Source organism: Dama dama, chromosome 12 (assembly GCF_033118175.1).
Source record: "Dama dama isolate Ldn47 chromosome 12, ASM3311817v1, whole genome shotgun sequence".
Lineage (NCBI taxonomy): Eukaryota > Metazoa > Chordata > Mammalia > Artiodactyla > Cervidae > Dama > Dama dama.
In genome coordinates, this window is record NC_083692.1 from 49,425,787 (window position 1) to 49,446,025 (window position 20,239).

General features: G+C 45.2%; 1 protein-coding gene across 2 annotated transcripts in view; it reads left to right on the forward strand.

The window, feature by feature from the left end:
• Window positions 1-4,231: 4,231 nt before the first annotated feature.
• The window catches only part of CGNL1 (cingulin like 1), a 169,231-nt gene continuing 153,223 nt past the window's right edge, over window positions 4,232-20,239 (forward strand). For both annotated transcript variants that reach the window (XM_061157243.1, XM_061157245.1), the window contains exon 1: window positions 4,232-4,306. The gene's annotated coding sequence lies outside the window, so the exon portion shown is untranslated. The remainder of the gene's footprint in view (window positions 4,307-20,239) is intronic.

Here is a 20,239-nt window from a genome sequence, read left to right on the forward strand (position 1 = left end):
GCACGCCCTAACAGTGGCTTCCTCCTTCTCCTCTATGTCACTCTTCCTGCTACCTCATTCCTGCCTCCAGGGATCCCCAGTCCTGTCTCAGGCTCTACTCTCAGGCCAACCCAAACCAAAGCAGCCCCTCTAAAGGCTCGAACCAAGAGGCCTCTTGCCAGCTGCCCTCCCCCACACCATCTTTCTTCCCAGCATAACTTCTCCACTTCAGCCAAACACACCACTCTGCTTTGTCGGTTTCTTCCTGCTTCCTATCTTTGTGAATGCCCTTCCACTCTCCCTGTCGCCCACATTCACTGCATCCTTCCAGTGTGACACCCAGGAAAACCTGTGATGCTGCTTCCCTTCTATGGCCGATCCTGTGTTCTGCTTCCTTCCTTGTATGTCACTGACACCCCACAGCACTTCTCCTCTGCATCACGGTTCCCATGCACACAAAATCTGGTGGAAAAAAAAGGTGATTTTTATCTATTCTGCCTCCTGAATATTCTCCTTTGGCAAGTTGCTGCAGTGGGCCAAAAAGTCTCTTTCTACAGGCTCAATAACAACATCCAAGGGAGCAATAAAAATAAAGGGAGGATGCCTTTCAAAATTTCAGACGCTTAGCCTGGGGCGGGTGGGAGTTCATTTTCAGCTGAAGTTGAAATGGCTTGAACTGCAGCTTGACAGTAGCAGCCTCAAAAGCAATTTCTCTAATAAACGTATTTCTGCCCTGCATCTCTTTTTGCCCCCAACAGCTCCCCTTATTTTTGTTATCAGGAAAAACCTGCCTGAAGTCAGGGTCAGTTGCTGATTAAATCTTTTTAGACTATTAACTAATATGTACTGTCTACTTTGTACAGCTCCTTACACAGGGGTCTATTGGAGAAGTGGGTTAGTGATATTCTGTGTCATGAACTACTTATCTTTTGTATGTGTGTTAGTTTTGTCCGACTCTTCGACCCCATGGACTGTAGCCTGCCAGGCTCCTCTATCCATTGGATTCTCCAGGCAAGAATACTGGAGTAGGTTGCCATTCCCTTCTCCAGGGGATCTTCCTGACCCAGATCCATCAGAAGATTCCCTGGTTCTTCCTGACAGCTCTCAGGGATCCGCCTCCTTCTCCCTTGGTTGGTGCCCCCTGCTTCTTCAGCCCCAAGTGAGGGCATTTCACTTTCTTCTTCTGGCACCTGATCTGGCCTTTATTCTCCTTTGCCTTCTACTTCCAGCCCCTCCTCCTGCTGCCAGTGGGGGCATTTCCACTGAAAAGTGCCATCATTACCTCACAGTCCGTGGAAACTTCAGCATCTCTCATTAAAAACTCATGCCTATTTAGGGTGCTCCAAGCCACCAGCCTGGAAACCTCAGCTTTGTGTTTGCCCTTTCCACTCTCCCACTGCACACACTTGCTCCCCAAGTCCTCAGGGTCTTCTCTGGAAATTTTTTCTTTCCTATCCCTCCCTGCTGCAACTCCCCCCATCACTTGTCTGGTTCCTGTCTGCCATCCCAAGTTCCCAGGGTCATCTAAGTACCCTCTGTCAGATGCAACTTCCATTCCAAACATTTTGAGATGTCCAAGTATTGTGTGGGTAACTTGAGCCCCCTCACCTTTGTATTGAGTGCCTTTTCTGCCATCTGGCCCCATCACCCTACCTAGTATGCATCCAGTGACCCCCAGAAGGCAGCCTCCATTTGGAAAAAGCTGGACCACACTCTGAACAGTGTTCACACACCCCATCCACACGAGTGTCTTCCTGGACTCACCTGCACCTGGATCCATGATTTCTAGGATAGCTCAACTTCCCACTTCCTCCAAAGAGACTCTTTAACCATGGCTGCTTCCTTTGGATAAGTAGACTCCAAATCTCCCCCACCACCCCATCAATATTACTTTAAATATTTATTTATTTATTGAGGAATAATTGACCTATGGCACTTCATTAGTTTCTGGTGTACAATATAATGATTCAATATTTGTATATATTACAAAATGGTCACCAAAATAAGTCTAGTTAGCATCTAGTTACAAAAGATTTTTTTCCCTTGTGATGAAAACTTTTAGGATCTAATCTCTAAGCAGCTTTCAGCTATGCTGTTTTTGTTCAGTTGCTCATTCATGTCTGACTCTCTGTGACCCCATGGACTGCAGCACGCCAGGCTTTCCTGTCCTTCACCATCTCCCGGAGCTTGCTCAAACTCATGTCCATTGAGTCGGTGATGCCATCTGGTCCTCTGTCGTCCCCTTCTCCTCCTGCCTTCAGTCTTTCCCAGCATCAGGGTCTTTTCCAATGAGTTTGCTCTTTGCATCAGGTGGCCAAAGTATTGGAGCTTCAGCATCAGTCCTTCCAATGAATATGCAGGGTTGATTTCCTTTAGGATGGACTGGTTTGATCTCCTTGCAGTCCAAGAGACTCTCAAGAGTCTTCTCCAACACCACAGTTCAAAAACATCAGTTCTTTGGCACTCAAATATGTAATCCAGTATTGTTAACTATAGTCATCATGCTCTACATTACATCCCATGACTTATTTTATGACTGAAAGTTTGTACTTTTTATTCCTTTCACCCCCTTCATCCTTTTCAACCACCCCTCAGTTCTGCCACTCAGTAACTGCCAATCTGTTCTCTGTATATATGAGCTTGCTTTTCAGTTAGTTTTTTTAGATTCACATATAAGAGAAATCATACAGTCAGTGCTTGTTTTTCTCTGACTTAATTTCACTTAGCATAATGCCCTCAAAGTCCATTCATGTTGTTGCAAATGCCAGGATTTCCTTCTCTTTTTACAGTTGAATGATACTCCATTGTATGTTTAAACCACATTTTCTTTAGCCATTCATCCATCAAGGACATTGAGGTTCCTTCCACAGCTTGGCTACTGTAAATAATTCTGCAGTGGCATTGGGGGTACATAAATCTTTTCAAGTTAGTGTTTTCATTTTCTTTGAATAAATACCCAGAAGTGGAATTGTTGGATTTTATGGTAGTTCAATTTTTAATTTAGGGGGAATCTTCATACTGTTTTCCATAGTGGTGGCACCAACTTACATCCCCATATCCTTACCTATACTTGTTATCTCTTATCCTTTTCACACCTATTCTGAACAGATGTGAGATGATAACTCATTATGGTTTTGATTTGCATTTCCCTGATGGTTGGTGATGTTGAGTACCTTTTCACCCACCTGTTGACCATCTGTACATCTTCTATGGAAAAATGTCTATTCAGATTCTCTGCCCATTTAAAAATCAGATTGTATTTTTGCTAGAGTTGTATGAATTCTTTATATATTTTATGTTGATTCCTTATCAGATATGATTTGCAAGTGTTTTCTTGCATTCACTATTACTTTTAAAGTTTTTTTTTGTTACTTTATTGAATTTTAAAGTGTCTATTCATTCCATATGTCAACATACATTACTTATTAAGCACAGGTGGTGTGCTATTCCATATCTGTTTTCTTAGGTAATCTTCACAACATGGTGGAGTGGGTATCCTCCTATTTCACAGATGAGAAAACTCCCACAGCTGGTTAGCGTCATTCTGCAGTTTCCCATGGAACGGGCCTCAACAATGCACCAGAAATCTGACCGCTAATCCCAGTTCTACTGCCATCAGCTGTGTGGCCTTGGGCATCTCACTTCCCGGCCTCTCTAACAGAGACGGACATTTATTCTTGGCGACCTCTCCATCAGTATTTCTAGACTTAATAGGTGCTCAGTAAGTACTTGTAGATTTGGTTGTGGTAGGAGAAAAGTTATACACTAAAGTTTCTGACTAGGTCGGGGAGGAAAAGGCTGCCTGGAAGGGCAGGGAGAAAAGGGGCCGTGGGCAAGGGACAGAAGGGGAATCGGGGGTGCGAAACAGGCAAGGCTGCCAGGAATTTGGAACGGCCGAAGCTCCAAGGCGAAAAGTTACGGGGGAAGGCGGAGGGGAGGTGGGGGGACATTCCGATCTGGGGAAGGGTGAGGAGAAAGCGTTGCCGGAGAGGAGTGTGAGGCCCGACGGGGCGGGGTGGGGAAGAGGTGCTGGCAGCGGGGCGGGCGCGTCCCGGGCCGAGCCCAGGAGGGGCGGTGTCGGGGTGCGGGGAGACGTGTCCCGAGGGCCGGGGCGGCTCAAGGGGAACCGGGAGGGCGCGCCAGGCGGCTGCAGAGGGCGGGCGGGCCGGCCGGGAACGGGGCGCGGGGGCGCCGGCCCCTCCTCCCCGGGGGCGGGCAGGCGTGCGGGGCGGGGCCCGGGCTCGCCCGGCCTCTAGGCGGCGCCGCGGACTCTGCACTCGAGCCGGGCTCTGCTGGAGGCGGCGGGAGCGGGACCCGGTAGGCAGCGGTAAGTGAGCCGACAGCGGGTGCGGGGACCAGGGGCCGAGGTGTCGCCGTGGTCGGCGGGCCCCGGAGGGGCTCGGGTCCGCCGTCCGAGCCCCGCGCCGCGCAGTTTGTGCAGCGTCTCCCCTGGGGCTGGAAGGTGCGCCCCAGGCTCCCGCGCGCGCGCCTGGCCGGGAGGCGTGCAGCACAGACGGTCGGGTTCCTGGGGGCCCGCGTTGGGGCCCCGGGCGCGGGAGGGGCTCCGGAACCGCCGTGCAGCGAAGGGCGCCTGGCAGCCTTAGCACCCCTTGCCTCGACCCTCGGTCTTGAGTGACAGCTGCGAGTGAGCTAGGGTTCCTCCCGGACTCAAACGAGCACCTCTGTCCCTGTCCGACCCTGTTTTTCCTTTATTTCGGGCCGTGCTGGTCCCAACCATCCCTCGAAAAGAAAGGGCGGGTGGGCGTCTCCCTCTCCTTGGCGTTCCCGGTCCAGGCAAGTCGTCCTGAAAGCCCCCGCCTCGCGTACAGCACACATCCTAGCTTTCCAGGGGACTTTTCCAAGTTGCATCACTGTTTGGCCTCTTCACAGGTGCTTGGCTGTCATGCTGGAGTTAGTTACACAGAATTTTTAAAACTTTGTATATTTACTCGGTTTATACCCCTTCACCCCAAGGCTGCCGTACCTTTCAACGCTGCTCGCAACGCACTGTTCAAAACACGTTGGGAATTCTTTGGGGGTATTGGTTCTCAAAGTTGGCTGCACATACGGAGAGTTTTGAAAAATTGCGGTGCCTTCCTCCCACCTCTAGAGATCCTGAGCTGGGGCGCAGCCTGAACAATGGCGTTTAAAACGCCAGGTGATTCTAATGTGCTTTGGGGGGCGTGCTTTTTGCATTACTACCAGAGGAGGTCTTCTCAGCTGCTCTTGATTCCGCCTTCTGTAAACCGCCCCTCTACCTGAAGAACCTGTGGACTGGTGCTTTCCGACTTATGGTGGCTTTTTCTGGGGTTCCCTTTGCTTCTGCCCCTCTGTTAACAGAAAATACTGCACTTTCTGCCAAGGAGATGGGAGTGTAGGGATTAAAGTCATGAAGTCCTTGCAAGAGTCAGTAGGGTTGTCTTATTCAGGGAAACTAAGTGATAGTTTGACTTGTCCTGTTTGGAAAGGATTTCAGATTAAAAGGAGGAAACATAATTTTAGAATCTGTCAGCTTTTGGAGATCCTCTGGCACAGATAATGATTCTACGTACATGTGGGGAAATCTTTTAAGAACACAAGATCGGTATTTTGTAGTTGATATGGTGTTAATATGTGTGTTAGGCTTCATTGTGTAGATTGGGTTTATTCTCAGTATGTGATTAAGCCCAGCAGATGTAAGTAATAACAGTGTATGTTTCTTGTTGATAGAATAATATCTGAGTTAGGGAATTGGTGCCTACAGTAGCATGATACATCTGAGGTGAGACCTTCACCTTGTTGAATGATTGTAAAAATGATAGGGAAATAGGACTAAGGAAATACTGAATATATGTATACATTGACTGAATTTGATCATATGTTTTCTTAAAATGTGTTATTGTGACAGTCTCCTGGGATCTTGGTTAATTTACTGTGGTACCTAAGTATGATGTTCGTATGAGATTCCCACCTGTCTGCTACCTGGCCACAAACCAGTGGATTTTATTTTTTTCTTAGGCGCTGGCCCTCTATATTACATTTGTATTTGTAGTGGGTTGACATCCTTTTAAGATAATGCCCTCCAGAGTTGGGGGAAAGTTTGTGTTCATTTCTAGTTTCCTAACGTGAGTCAAAAGAGCATTCATTTTGAAAAATACAAACTGTAGCATTGTTTTTTCTCTTTTTCGCACCTTCTTCCACTGCCATGCTCTGCTCCTGTCACTGTTCAGTTGCTGCAAGTGGGGACGCTGTGGCCTCTGGCTTAATTGTCCTGTCTTGAGAATAGAGGTTATGTGGAGTGCATAGTCTCACAGGGTGGCCCCTGACCCGAAACCTCAACCTTTGGGGGAAAAAGACCATATGGAAAGTGTTTTCCTACTGTTGAATTTTTTTTTTTTTTTTTGGACCAGGCCAACAAAATGAAACCCGTTATTGACTGGTGTAACTTACTAACCTTGTGTCCATTTGGAGGTGGGCGGATGTTCATTTGAGGATACTGTTGAACTCTTAGTGTCTGAAAAATTGCACCTGAACAGCAATAAACTGTGACTATAATGGTACATTCTGGGAAAAAAGTATATGTAAATATGGACCTAAACAGATTTATGTAAACATTTCTCTCTTTGGAGTAGCAGCTCTAATATTCTAGAGGTTAGAAGAAAGTTAAGTGAAGAAAGAGTTAGTGAGGGTCTTCTTTATTTAGAGAAAGGATATGTGTTATTTTGGAAGAGTGATTTTTGATTTGTGTTAGGAATAGACTGCCCTATTAGCTTCTTTTTTCTTTTCCCTTCAAATAGGGACAGTTAATTTGCTTGTACCATGGGGTGGGAGGTCGTTAAAGAATTTAATGGCCTCCTTAACTTCCTCAACGTCCCCCCCCCCCCATCCCAACCCATTTATCTAAGAGATGCCATTGACGCTTTTTAAAAAACACAACTGATTTTGTGCTTTTTCTTTCTTTTCTTCCTCTGATCCTGGCACTAAAGGGCAGTGAAATGGCTGAGAGGTTGGCATCAGAGAAGAAAAACAAAGTTCAAGGGGAATTTAAAATTGGGTAATTTCCCCTGAATGTCCAAGTACTTACTTTATTCTGTCACATGACATTGCTGTTATCAAGAAACAAATTATGCCATGAAAATCCTGAAAGTGGAAAAAAAATAAAAAGGGGATTTGATGGGACCAGCACCAGGATTTCTTGTTTTCACACAGGGGGAGTTTATTGGAGTTTTCAGTCAATCATCCCAGTCCAACTCCCCTTTCCCTTTCTTCTTAGCCACTGTCTTCTGTTCCTAAACCAATATCCCTGGGGGAGAGAGAGCATCATCTTAAATTTCATATCAAATTTTTGTTTCATTGCTTTATTCACTCTTTTAACAAATTTAGTTCTTATAAAGTCCCCCCTCTTGGCATAGTTCTGTAGTGCTTGCTGGGTGCTAGGTAAACAGGATACAGTCCATGACTTATGGAGCTTGAAATCTGGTGGAGATGTAAATCAGGGTTGATAGTGAGCTGGGAACTCTTACCTTCATGATGAGTGTGAAGAACCTTGGGGGCAGCTGGGTGTACCGCCTGGCTGACATCACCTGGATAGATAGATACCTTCTCAATTCATTAGCACAGCAGGCACAAGAAAAGTTTTTCTTAGGTTTAATTTATGTTAAGTTCCTATGTCAGGTTTAACCAATTTCAGATACTTTTCTGATGGACGAGAGGGAAGGGGTACACAGGTCATGCCAAGGGGCAGTGAGGAGAGAGGAGGCATGATTCTGGCGGATGAAATTTGCTTACGGAGTGCTTAGTCAAGCAGTGTGGGGATGTCATCTGGGGTGGTGAAGCTGGCGGGGAATGTGACTGGATCCAGTTTTGGCGTGTTGGTAACTGGCAGCCGAAGCTTAGTGAGTAGAGGCCACTTCTGTGCACAGAGCTGGGAGGAGAGTACAGCAGCCATTGTGAGACGTTACAGAAAAACTCGAAGGAACTTTTTGGCCAACCTAGTACTTTACGAGCAGGTGGTTTGCTTCTTGTCTATGGCTCCGGCCAGCGTGTAGATGTTGGTTCTTTATCATGCTCTTGTTCCTTTGCTCCGATTCCTGGGACGGACAGGAAATGACTTCACAGTGTTCCCTTTGGGAAAGTGATTTCCAAACTGCTGACCCACGGGGCTAATAACCCCAGGGTTGCAAGAGGAGTCACATTTGTTGACTGTCTGCCTTTCACATGTCAGGTAGCCAGCTGGGTCCTTGGGCTCTGTCTCTAAAACCCGTATGTTCCCGAGAGGGAGGTGGCGGCAACCTCATTTTACAGATGAGGAAACTGAGGCCCAAAGAGATACTGGGGAGCTAAGATGCTCGGAAGCCATGGTAGAGCTGAGGTTTGAGAGCACCCAGTCTGCCTGAATTCAAAGCTGAGCCTTTCCACTGCTCCTTGTGCCCCTAAAGCAGAACTGACTCAGAAATTATATTTCATGTGCTTTGTTTTTCTAACACCACAGTCTCCTTAGATCTGGATTGATTTACTGTTTTCCTCTACAAGGCGATGTGTAATATTAGACTGAAGATCGCTGTGGTCTTGTCATCTCGAGGGAAATTTTCTGAAATCCTATTTTTTCTGGCTTTTTAAATGGAGAGGATAGATGAGTCTGTTTAGAAATGCTCTGAATGGATCCCAGATCCTGGGTTAGAGGGACATTGTCTGCACATTTCTTCAAGTTCTGCAAACCTCTGAATTTCTGGAGATAATGGTTGTTGGGTAAGAGATTAAAAACACAATTCAGTGTTGAACATTCTGGAGCAAAACGAAGCTGTGCACATTCAATTCCTGTTTATGTGGTACTCGCAATAGAAACAAAACTTTGCTGCATTGTAATTACCTCAAGCTTTTAAAATTACAGGTGAGAAGGTTTTAGAGGTGCATGGAGCTGTAATCAGGAGAGGTGAGTTGAAAACAGGGTTACTGTGTGAGTGTCCATTACTGCAGTGGACTTTAGCTTTATATTTCACCCTAAGAAGGATTGGTTCGGTGGAGAGGGTCGTCTTGGAGTTAGTGTTGGGATTAGAGCACAGAGCATTGGTTGTGAAGGTGGAATAGTCCAGCCAGCCTGCCCATAGCCTCTTGTTTATAGGGCAGATTCTATCCCCTGCTGCCCAATCACAGGACTTTCTGCTTGCCTTTGGTAGAGTCCATAATGGCTCAGGCTGTTACTTGGTAGTTTTCTTAAATCTATAAAGCTGCTTTATTATTAATATTTTTTCACTCTTGCTTACCTCTCTTTCCAGAGGACTGAGGCAAAATGATTCAGATTTTCTAGTTTTGGCTTCAGTCATTCTTTTGAGTTTTACCTCTGATCCCCCCTGGCTTTCTTGCCCCGAATTTTGCTGCCTGTGAAACAGGCACTCTGTTTTCCGTTGCAGATTGGAGTCCATTCAGGGAAGAGGACCCCTGAGACTAAGACTCCTTCCACAGATCCAGCGATGTTTGTATTGTTGGTCCCGTTTTTTTTCCAGGTGAGGGACCTGGTGAGGTCTGGCGTTTGCAGATTCCAGTTCAGAGTTTGAGCTGCTCTAACGGCTGCCCTGTTTTGATTTTATTTCAGAGGGAAAAGAAATGGTCCAATTTTCAAAGTTATAAAGAGGTTCTAGGATGTTCTATGAATTAATCCATATCCTTGAGTTTGTTTTAGCTGTATTACAGATAGCTTTTTGTAAAAAAAAAAAAAAAGAAAAAAAATTGCTTCTCCACTATTTTTGCCTATGAGATTTTTATCCTCCTTATTAAAACAGTGACTTACTCAGAATTCCACAGCAGCAACTGAAAAGTTGATTAGCCTCTCTCCTTGCCCTAGTCAAATATCAAAAACCTGGAAAGTTTACTGAGAGTGGTGATTACAGTAAAAGCTTTCGGAGTTGGAGAGGAACTGATAGAGAAAGAATGGAAGGAAGGAGATAAGAGAGAGTAGTTTGCAAAGGGCTGGCTGGAGTTTACCAAATTTAAGATTTTTTCCGACTTGTGATCTTCAGGTTTGGGATTTGAGCACCTTTGTCCCATTTGTAGTCAGACCAGCTCAGCCCTCAGCCCTAACTTGTCTGCATTGCCCTGAGCCACCCATAGGCTGTTTTTTTTTTATTTGGTGGGGGTGGTGGTGGTGGAAGGAAGTGTAAGGTTAGAGGGAGAGAGGAAGTAGTGAAGAGGGTTAGGGAAGAGGTTACCTAGTTCATCAGGTCTGGTCTGCTCAGGGTACCACCACCTCTTGCTAAGGGTCTGGATAACTGCAGTGAGCCCAGTGTCCTGGATGTGAGGCAGCTGCTGCTGCTGCTGCTAAGTCACTTCAGTCATGTCTGACTCTGTGCGACCCCATAGACGGCAGTCCACCAGGCTCCCCCGTCCCTGGGATTCTCCAGGCAAGAATACTGGAGTGGGTTGCCATTTCCTCCTCCTTCCTCCAGGGGATCTTCCCAACACAGGGATCAAATCTGAGTTTCTTCCTTCTGCATTGCAGGTGGGTTCTTTACCACTGTGCCATCTGGGAAGCCCCGACTTCTCAGGAGGACTGTCCAAATCAGTGATTTACATAATAATAGCAAATGCTTCTGGAGCGTCTACCTCCAGCCCTGACTGAGAGTGTTCAACCTAACAACTCTGTGGGATGGATGCCATCATAAACCCACTTTACAGGTGAGGGAAGAGAGGCCATGAGAAACTGCATCACTTGTCAGATTTGTGCACCTGCCAAGTGGTTGGATCAGGGGTTCAAATTCTCCTGACCCCGGGCTGTGCTTCTCTGGTTACTGCACGGCCTCTTCGTTCATCCCCTCAATTCACCGCTCATTCATTTCTTCACAGACTGTTGACTGCTTGCAAGTCTAATTGCTTTATCTCAGCAGTTAGAACACGGTTAGTGCCCTTTGCCAACATGTTGGAGGAAGCACCCTCCTGCCCCCCAAAAACCCTGTAAACAAACCTGCAAAGAGGAGGGATCTCTTGACTGACCTTGCATCCCTGTGTCTAGCAGGAAGTAGATGCTTGATAAAGTTTTGTAGGAGGAAGGATGTATGTCACTCAGCCCATTGAAACGTGACATCTTGTATTTCATGTCTCTCTACCAGTATCAGTGTTTTCTAAACAGAAAAATAGATGAGTGCTAAGAACAGTGAGAATGTGGGGGGTTCTTTCACCAAAATAATTGGGGAATTCTTGATAAAAGCGTATTTTAAAAGTATTTCAGACTCTCATGATCAGAGATATGCTGTTTGTGTTCATACTTAAAGCATTTATTATTCAAAGGGCATGCCTACTCCCATGCAGATTTCTTTGTGAGTCAAGGAGGCCCTCAACCTTCCAGGCATTGCTGAGACTGTTCTTGCCAGCAGAGTGTATTTTCTTTGGAGTTGAGAATCAAACCCTGGGAGTGTTCAAGCCCATGTCCATCTTCCTAGGGCAAAGCATAGTTTTAATATTTTCAATACACAAGCTGATAGAAGATAGATCCGCCTCTGGTCTTCTCATTCTGTCTCCCTACTGTAGGGTGAAGGTGTAGAGGGTGTCTCACCTGCTTGACTTGGAAGTCACATTGTCCCTCACAAAGAGTGTGGTGTTCTGAGCAGGTTCCTCATCCATTTCAGGGCTATTACCTCATCTCTAAGATGGTCATATAACTCTTATCTTGTAGAGCTGTGAGGGCCATATCTCTCTGACATAGTACAGTGGCTCTCAAATGCATTTGGCAGTATCTAGAGACATCCTGGTTGCCAATGACCTGGGGGTAGTGGTGGCTACTGGCCTCTAGGAGGTAGAGGCCAGGGATGCTGCTAAATTCCTTACAATGCATGGGATGGCCCACCAGCAAATACTTGTGTGTTAGTTGTTGGTTGTGCCTGACTCTATGCAACCCCATGGACTGTAGCCCATCAGGCCCCTCTGTCCATGGAATTCTCCAAGCAAGAATACTGGAGTGTGTTGCTATTTCCTTCTCCAGCTGATCTTCCCAACCCAGGTCTCGAACCCCCGTCTTCTGCATTGTGGATTCTTTACCATCTGAGCTACCAGGGAAGCCCCATAAAGACTTATCCAGCCCCAAAAGTCAGTGGTGGGAGGCTGAGAGCCCTGGCAGGGTGGCATGTCTAAACCCCCGTGGTAGCTTTTAACATCTCTTATCAAAGAGAACTGTTGACCAGAGGCAAAGAGTCATGCTTTCTTAAGAGGGGTGGAGGGAATGGAATTCAACTTTTTGTGGGTGCTTCTGGGTTACCCCACAGGTGTCCCAGAAATGTAGGAAGAGCTGCTTTTCTCTCCATTAAACTGCTCCTTAGCTTCATTTGTAATTGCGTGCATCTATTTACATATAAATATACATATAGATTTACATATACATAACTTATATGCTTAAAAAAAAAAAATCCCTGAAAGTCTCAGAGTTTAAACCTGGCTCCTCAGGAAGACAACAGCGTGGGGCACAGAGTAAAAGCTGCACCCACTGTGTGGCCTGAGGTCAACTACAGACCCTGGGCAGCTTGCCTTTCTCCCCAGGAAAGGACAGGTAATTGCATCGCCCTCCTGTTTTACCACGCTGTTCCAAGGACTAAGAGAATAAATCAGAATACATGAAGATAACTCTGTCCAAATGAAGTAGTTCTACAGACATGTGATTTTGAATGTGGTTTTTCCAGAGAACTTGGTGCATAAATGGTCGCTTAGGAAATGCCACTGAAAAAGGATTAGGGCTGAACAGCCAAGGGATGTCTGTGTTGTGGGCAGAGTGGGAACCAGGCCCAGAAAGCATTCGGGTGGCAGAGTGTACAATTCTGACTTTGGGTTTGGGTGTAAGCTCCCTGCTGTGCTCCCTCTGGGTTCCTGCTTTGGCTTTTCCCCTGTTTGCCTGCTGACCCTGGGGCAAGCTCCTGGACCACCTTGTGGTTGGGTTTCCTCACCTGTAGCGTCAGGCTAATGATAACACCACCTGCCTGAAGACAGGTGTGGGGGAAGTGATGTAGTCTTAAGAAGTGCTTAGTGTTCTTGGGAGTTTCAGCTCAAAAAATGAGTTATTAGTAAAATAAAGTATTACTTTGCTTGTGTGTTTGCACTCAGGTGAGGAAGCTTGTGTATTTGCACTCCTGGGTTATTATTTTGCTTTTATTATTTATTACTTTGCTTGTGTATTTGCACTCCTGGGTTAGGAGCTGAAAGGATTTTTCTGAAATTCCTGTTATTTTCTATTTTGTTATGGTAAAACTCATACAGTGTATAATTGACCATTTTAGCCAGTTTAAAGTGTTCAGGTCAGTGACATTAAGTACATTCAGAGCATTGTGCAACCACCACCACTAATTCCAGGGCTTTTTCATCACCCGAGAGGGAAACCCTGTACCCATTAAGCTGTCATTTCACGTTCCTCTCTCCCAGGCTCCACCGGTCTACTTTTTGTCTCCTTGAAACTGCCTACCTGGCTATCTTAAATAGAATCATACAACATGTGGCCTTTTTGCCCTGGCTTCTTTCGCTCAGCATTATGTTTTCCGGGTCCATCTATGCACTGTAGTAAGCCTCAATTCTTCATTCCTTTTATTTGGTGTCTTTGTAGAGTAACCCAAGCCTCAGTTTCATCAGACCTGTTCTATCACATCATGTCCTGTTTTCAAGTTTTAGAATATCTTTCTTCATTAATTTGGGTCCTTTTTGGCTAGCCTTAATTTTCCTACTTTTTCTGTCCAGTGATTCTAATGACCCTTGAAATGAATCTTGGAATTAACACTGTCATGCTGGGTTCTCCACGCTGCTGGGGACTAGATATTATTTTTTATTTCTGCTGAAGAATTAGCAGCCAGGGCACACACCAGCCCCGAGTGGTGCTTCATTTCCCCGGGACAGCATGGCAGATTTAAAAAAACAAGTGTCTGGAAAACACCCACCAGGCCTTTTTCTTCCTCCCAGTAAAAAGCTTTCCACATGAGAAGTGGCCCTCAATTAAGTCGTTTAATAAAAACCTCCCTCTGTTTTAAAGCTTTCTGGGGAAGTGTTTACATTTAATGCCACTGCAGGCTTCTAAATGAGGAGCTGTGGAGTGAGGGATCCTTAACCTGTGACTTTAATAATATCCTTCGCTTTAGATTTCCAGGTGGCGGCCCTGGGCCAGATTTGTAGCGTGTCATTGACCCAGACAATCTGGATTCTCTCCTCCCCCACCCCTTCAGCCACCCAAGATGGAAGATTTCAGAGAAGCCCGAAGCCCCATAGAGATGTAAAACTAGCTCCTGGAGAGAGACTAGAGTGAAAGGAGATGGTGTGTCAATGCCCGCCCCCCACCAAACCCCCACCTTTCCTGCACTTCTGAGTTTAGTAACAGGGTGGGGGCTTCAGTAAGAAGAGGTTGAAGCATTTAGGAGAGCAGCTCAGGGCTCTGAGATGCCGGGCCCTTCAGGCAAGGCCTCTAGCCAGGCCTCAGAGCATTCTTCGGTTATGGCCGTGTCCCTTCACTACTGAGGAGACTGTTCTTTTTGCTTTGTTTCTGGAGTGGTGAGCAGGCCCTGCCTAGAGGAAGCAGGATGTTGGCAGCTTTAAGGGGGGCTTACAAGCTCCTTTTGTGGGAAACGAATTTATCCCAGAGGAGTGTCCAGGGAAAAGCTGTGTCCTGAAATAAAGGACATCTCTAGGATGGCCTTCCCACTCGGCTTCTTTCCTGGGGAGCCTCATCGAGCTGGCCGAGGACAGGCTGGTAGGGAAGCCCAGAGTCCCTGGCACATGTTGGGATTTGCAGAGGCTGCAGGGCCTGGAATCTGGCCCCGGACTGCCCAGATCCACTTCTGCCTCTGAGGTTCTATGTTGTATGAGTGAATCTGTATAGAGTGCTTGGAACAGGTCTGCCTAGAGAGGGATATGCGTGTATGGTCTTATTACTCTGACACTTTCCTTTTGTGACTCTCACTTAGACTTGGGGAATGCTCCTTATTGTCAGAGCTAATTCACCTCCATGCCCAGCAGGCTTGTGCAATCCATGGGAGAGGGTGAGATCACAGGACCCTTCAAAAAAGCATGACGTGTGGATGGGGAAATCATGCTTGATGAACCTATTATGTTCTTTGAGGGAGAAAATAAATGTGGGAAGAAGGGCAAACCAGTGGATTTAGTTTATTTAGATTTCCCAAAGACCTTTGAAGACTTCATGCCAAAAGTTATTAAATATGAGTCTCCCACACCTCTGTGTGTGGTGGTGAATGTGAGGAGGAGTGCAGTCGAAACCCATCTTCTCTGTCCTCCTTGATAAAAGGAGAGGCAAGATGGTGAAATCACCACATTTGCTGGTGGGGTGGAATTCTTCTGTCTGTCTATTATCTTTTAAAGTCTTTATTGAATTTGTTGCAGTACTGCTTCTATTGTTTTTTATGTTTTTGGCTGCGAGGCTTGTGGGATCTTATCTCCCTGACCAGAGATCAATCCTGCACCCCTGGAATGGAAGGTGAAGCCTTAACCACTGGATTGCCAGGAAATCCCTAGAATTCTTTTAAAAGTAAAATTGAAAGAAGGCATTGGAGTTAAGCTATAGGAATTAAACCTATAGTTAAACTATAGGAATATTTTTTAATTTTTATTAAAAAAATTTTTTTAGGTACTACATGGAGCTGTCAACCATAATTTTAAATAATTCTTTTGTGGTCATTGGTGCACCTGGGCAGCCAGGGGTTGGGGCTAGGAATTGTGTGTGTTGCTTCCTAGCACAGGTAACAATCATCTGCCTGGAGTATCATAGGTGCTCAGTAAACATATGTTGAGTGAGTAAATTAAGATTAATAGAACAAAGGAGTTCATTAAAAATAATTCAAGTTCTTTACAAAGAAGTTTCTAGTTTCTGTCTTTAAGAATACATTTGTAGAAGGAAGTAGATTTCACCATTAATAAGTATGAGAATCAGATCCTTAAATGCATAGATACTGAATTTCATCCCTTCTGTGATTTAACCCAGGGCAGTGAATGAATGAATGAAATGAACAGAAGCTTTGCCAGCATGGACTGCTCTCCTCCAGTAGAATTTAGGAAGCTTGGGGATTTGCTAGACTAAAAAGATACTTGTAGGAATGATTACTTTCATATTTTTCATTATGCTCAGCTTCCTGTGGGGCTACTGTGGTGCCTTGCGTGTAGGAGTTCTCTGTACATGTATGAATGACAAATGAATTAAAATCTCCTTAAAATAAGCACAAATATTTTATTATTGCTTGATTACTTGGTGCCAGGCAAACTTACCATTACATTTGCTCTTAAGATGTTTGTATTAGGTTTTATTATATATGTTGCTGCATAACAAACAATCCCTGATCTCAGTGCCTTACAACCACAGGGATTTATTTTTCTACTTAGTTGATCAGTTGGCTTTGAGTCTGTTCCACATGTGCTTATTCTGGGACCTAGGGCATGCTCACCTTATGGCAAATGGCAGTAGCCTAAGAGGGCAGGTGGAAATGCATGATGCCTCTTGAGGCTTTGGCTCATAACCATTAGTCAACAGAAATCACATGGCCAAGCCCAACGTAAGTGCAGTGGGGAAGTAGACTCAGGCCATTCTCATGGGAAGTACTGCAAAGTCACATGGCACAGAAGGGGGACATATGACCCCATTATATAGAGGAGTGGAGTGCAGAAAACAGTGATTGAGTCCATCACAATGATCAGGAGTGAATGAGAGGGATGAGAAAAGCATGGGCCAAGCTGACCTTTTGGAAGTTTGCTCAGAATCATACATGTTTTGCCCAGGTGCCAGTCTGAGCCTTAGTAATCATTGTAAGTGACCCTGGCACTACTGACTTGGCTAAACATCACCTCACATTCGCTGACTGTGATGCTGCTCCTGGGAGCTCAGCTTATCTGCAGGAGGAGTGGAAGTGGTTGGTTGGGTTTTCTTCTGGTTATTAGTCTTGAGCTGACAGGCTGCCCACAGTGATGGCAGGAGTGACAGGGAAAGCAGAGAGGGCTGGAGACAGGTGATCCGCCTGCCCTTGGCCTGGCCCCCTGCCAGCATAGATCTGTAGGGATCAGCCTCACTGCTGCCTCTAATAGTCTGTGACAGTCTATTACCTTCACACACCCTGTCCCCATCTTATCCTAATAAGGACCCTGGGCCTTAGTTTCAGGAGCCCTCCTTTTACATTCAAAGAATGTGGAATGGGAGGTTGGGTGACATCTCTTCAGCCAGCCAGCTCATAAGTAGCAGATCTGAACTAGGTCATCCAGGTTCCAGTCTCAGGCTGTCCTTCCACACCCTGGTGACTGTCCCAGCCTAGCAGAGTCATGCCTGACTCTAAGGCATTGGAGAACTTACGGCCCAGGGTGACAGTGTCTACTCTTCTGAATGAGCAGGTGAGCCTGTGTCTCACTGCTGTGTCGCTGGTGAAGCAGGATGAAATACTGGCTGTCTTCGGGTCACCTTTTTGCAATGTGTCCTTATTTGGGGAAAGAGCTACTAGACTGTCCAAGGAAGAAAGCACTCTGGCCATTAAGAGAAAATATCCTGAGTTCATGGGGATTAAACCCCGGTGAAACCAAGGCTGTGAGGGGACAGATGCTTTCATATGTGCCCTGGGTGGGATTGCAAGTCCAGTGGGAGGCTTTTTAGAGAACAGGTGGGCAGTGGGAATACTTTCACTTGTAAGTAAACAAAACTCAGTTAAAAGTGGTTTAAATAGTAAGGATCTTTATTATCTCATGTAAACAAGAAGTCCAAAGTTAGCACAGTTTTGGGGTTCATTAATGAAAGGCTCAGCCAAGTTTCCTCTTTGCCAACCTCAGTGTTTGACCTCCAGCTTGGCTCCTTGTGTTCCCAACCACCATATCCTCGTACACAGGTGATGTGTGGTGTCCAGAGGCAGGAAGAGGAAACCAGAGAAAACCTTTGCTGGGAACCCCACCCCCAGAACTTCTCCTGTGCTCCACTGGCAAAACTGGGCCAGATGCCCACATCCCATCTGATGACTGGCATGGAGAGAGGGGGCTCCCATTGCTTGCTTAGACCAGTCTTAGGGCCCAGCTTTCTCAGAGTATGTGGGCACTGGGAGGAAAGGGGGCAGAAATGGAGCCTGGCTGGCCAGAAGGAAAGCGGCAGTTGCTGTGAGTAGGTAGCCCCTGGTGTTGGCCACAGCTTTTATTTTCTTTTTCTCTCTTTCCCTTCCTTCCTCCTTGCAGCCCTCTCTCCTTCCTTGCTTCCCTCTCTCTTTCCCTCCCTCCTTCCTTTTCTTTCTTTCTCTCTTTTTTCTAATATTATCTTTCAAAACTAAAAATGCCTCTACACATTCCTGCTACAGTTAGTAGTTTATCTTACGAATATACCTGCGAAAGTGTGCCGGCAAACATGCAAAGATATTCACTGCAGCATTGTAATAGAGTAACAGTAGAAATAACCTAAATGTCTTTCAAAGGGACTGGTTAAATGCCATGTAAGCACATTATGGAATTGAGCAAATGTGTGAGTACTGATACAGAAAAATTCATAAAACAGACTTTTTTTTCTTACAAAAAAAGGTGCAGATTAGTTTAAGAACCCATTAAAAAAAAGTCTCAATTCTTGGTTTGCGAATGTAAATCTCTGGAAAAAATCCTAAGAAACGTGCTTATTTCTGGGCTGTCGGATTGGTGGCATGGTTGGAAAGGAAATTTTCTTTTTCATTTCATGCCCTCCTTGACTGTATTTTATAAAAAAGCAGTATGAGTTAACCTTTATAATAATAAAATGATAGTTTTCTCTAAGTATTCACAGGGGCTTAAGGAGAGTAAAACAAGGGCCCTAAATGTGGTTGTGAGGGGATGAAAGTGCCATTTGTCTCTGTTCAGTGTGAAGGGAGGTTGTAGAAAGTAGAGAGTCCGGGAGTGAAATAAGGTCATTTTTTAATCTCCCTTGGCACCTGGCATAGTGTCTTACACATAGTAGAGTCAAATACATATTTGAAGTACGACTCTTTCGATCAAGACCCAAAGCAACTTTATGAAATGCCGAAACCTAACCAGGCAGCTCACATCAGCAAGAAAGTAGACCCTGCTGAAATTTTTATTTTGCAAATAAAATATGGCTGCCATTACCTGATTTTCCCTTGAGCTCCCAGAATCTAATTCATTGCTAGGAATCAACCTGAGTATGCAACTTTCTCCTCCTTATCTGTCTCATACTGAAGGCTGATGTGCCAAGTTCTGGATAATAAAGCTGAACAAGGTTTTTCAACTAAAGGTAGAGCAAAGAGGCGTCACTGTCACTGTCCTGAGTTAGCTGTGTTTGTAGATGTGGCTTCAATGGAGAGCTATCTGGGTGTCCTGAAGTCTGTGAAGTACAGAACAAACAGTCATTTTTTAAGCAAAAGAAAGTTTTTTGAATTAGAAACCTGCTATCTTAGTGGGAGGGAGGCCCAGGAAGGAAGGGATCTATGTATACTTAAGGCTGATTCAGGTTGTACAGCAGATACTAACGCAACATTGTAAAGCAATTATCCTCCAATTAAAAATAAATTAAAAAATAGAAAAAAAATTGCTGTCTTACTTACATCACTCTGATAATAGAGAAAAACCACAGATAGTGAGATAGGGATTTCGGACCTGACTGGCTAATGTTGGTAGAAAGGTGTAAATGTGCCTACTGGTGAAGCGAAAGAATTATATGTAGTAATCTTTTCAGGCACCGTTCTCTTCCACTTAGAAAAGCAGAATACTGTGGGTACTGAAAAGCTTTTTATTGGGAGAGGTGGGGGGAGAGGAAGTCAGGGGCTACCCATATGTTGGCCTGGATAGTCTTCATAATTCCCTCGCTTGAGGGTTCTCTGTCTCTGTGTTTGATTCTTGCAAATCAAAGAATAAATGTTGTAACTGACATTTCCACTGAGTAGCTTTTAACTTTTATACCCTTGGGTTTTAGCATTTAGTCCTGTCATGTCCACCGGATGCCCACTCGGTTCAGACAATGATGATATCATTGAGCTGTGTTAAGATCATTTCCTTTGGAACAAAATGAAAAACTTTCTGTGCTCACAATTGGAGGAAAATGTAAGGTTTTAGTAGGTCTCCTCTGCTACAGGTTGAAAAAGAGTCCATGTTTGAATATCACCCACTCAGCTGTTCGAGTGTGCTATGGAAAGGTTCCAGTTTTTGAAATGTGAAAGGCAAACATGCCTTTTCAGTGTGTGTTCTTTTAATGGGCCCTTGGAAATATCCGGAAGAAGAGTAACATTTCACACCTTTGTTGGGATTATTTATTTTGGGATCAGAAGAACTTGGGATCATTGGCACATTCTGTTCTAGAGGGACTGAAATTACTTGTGAG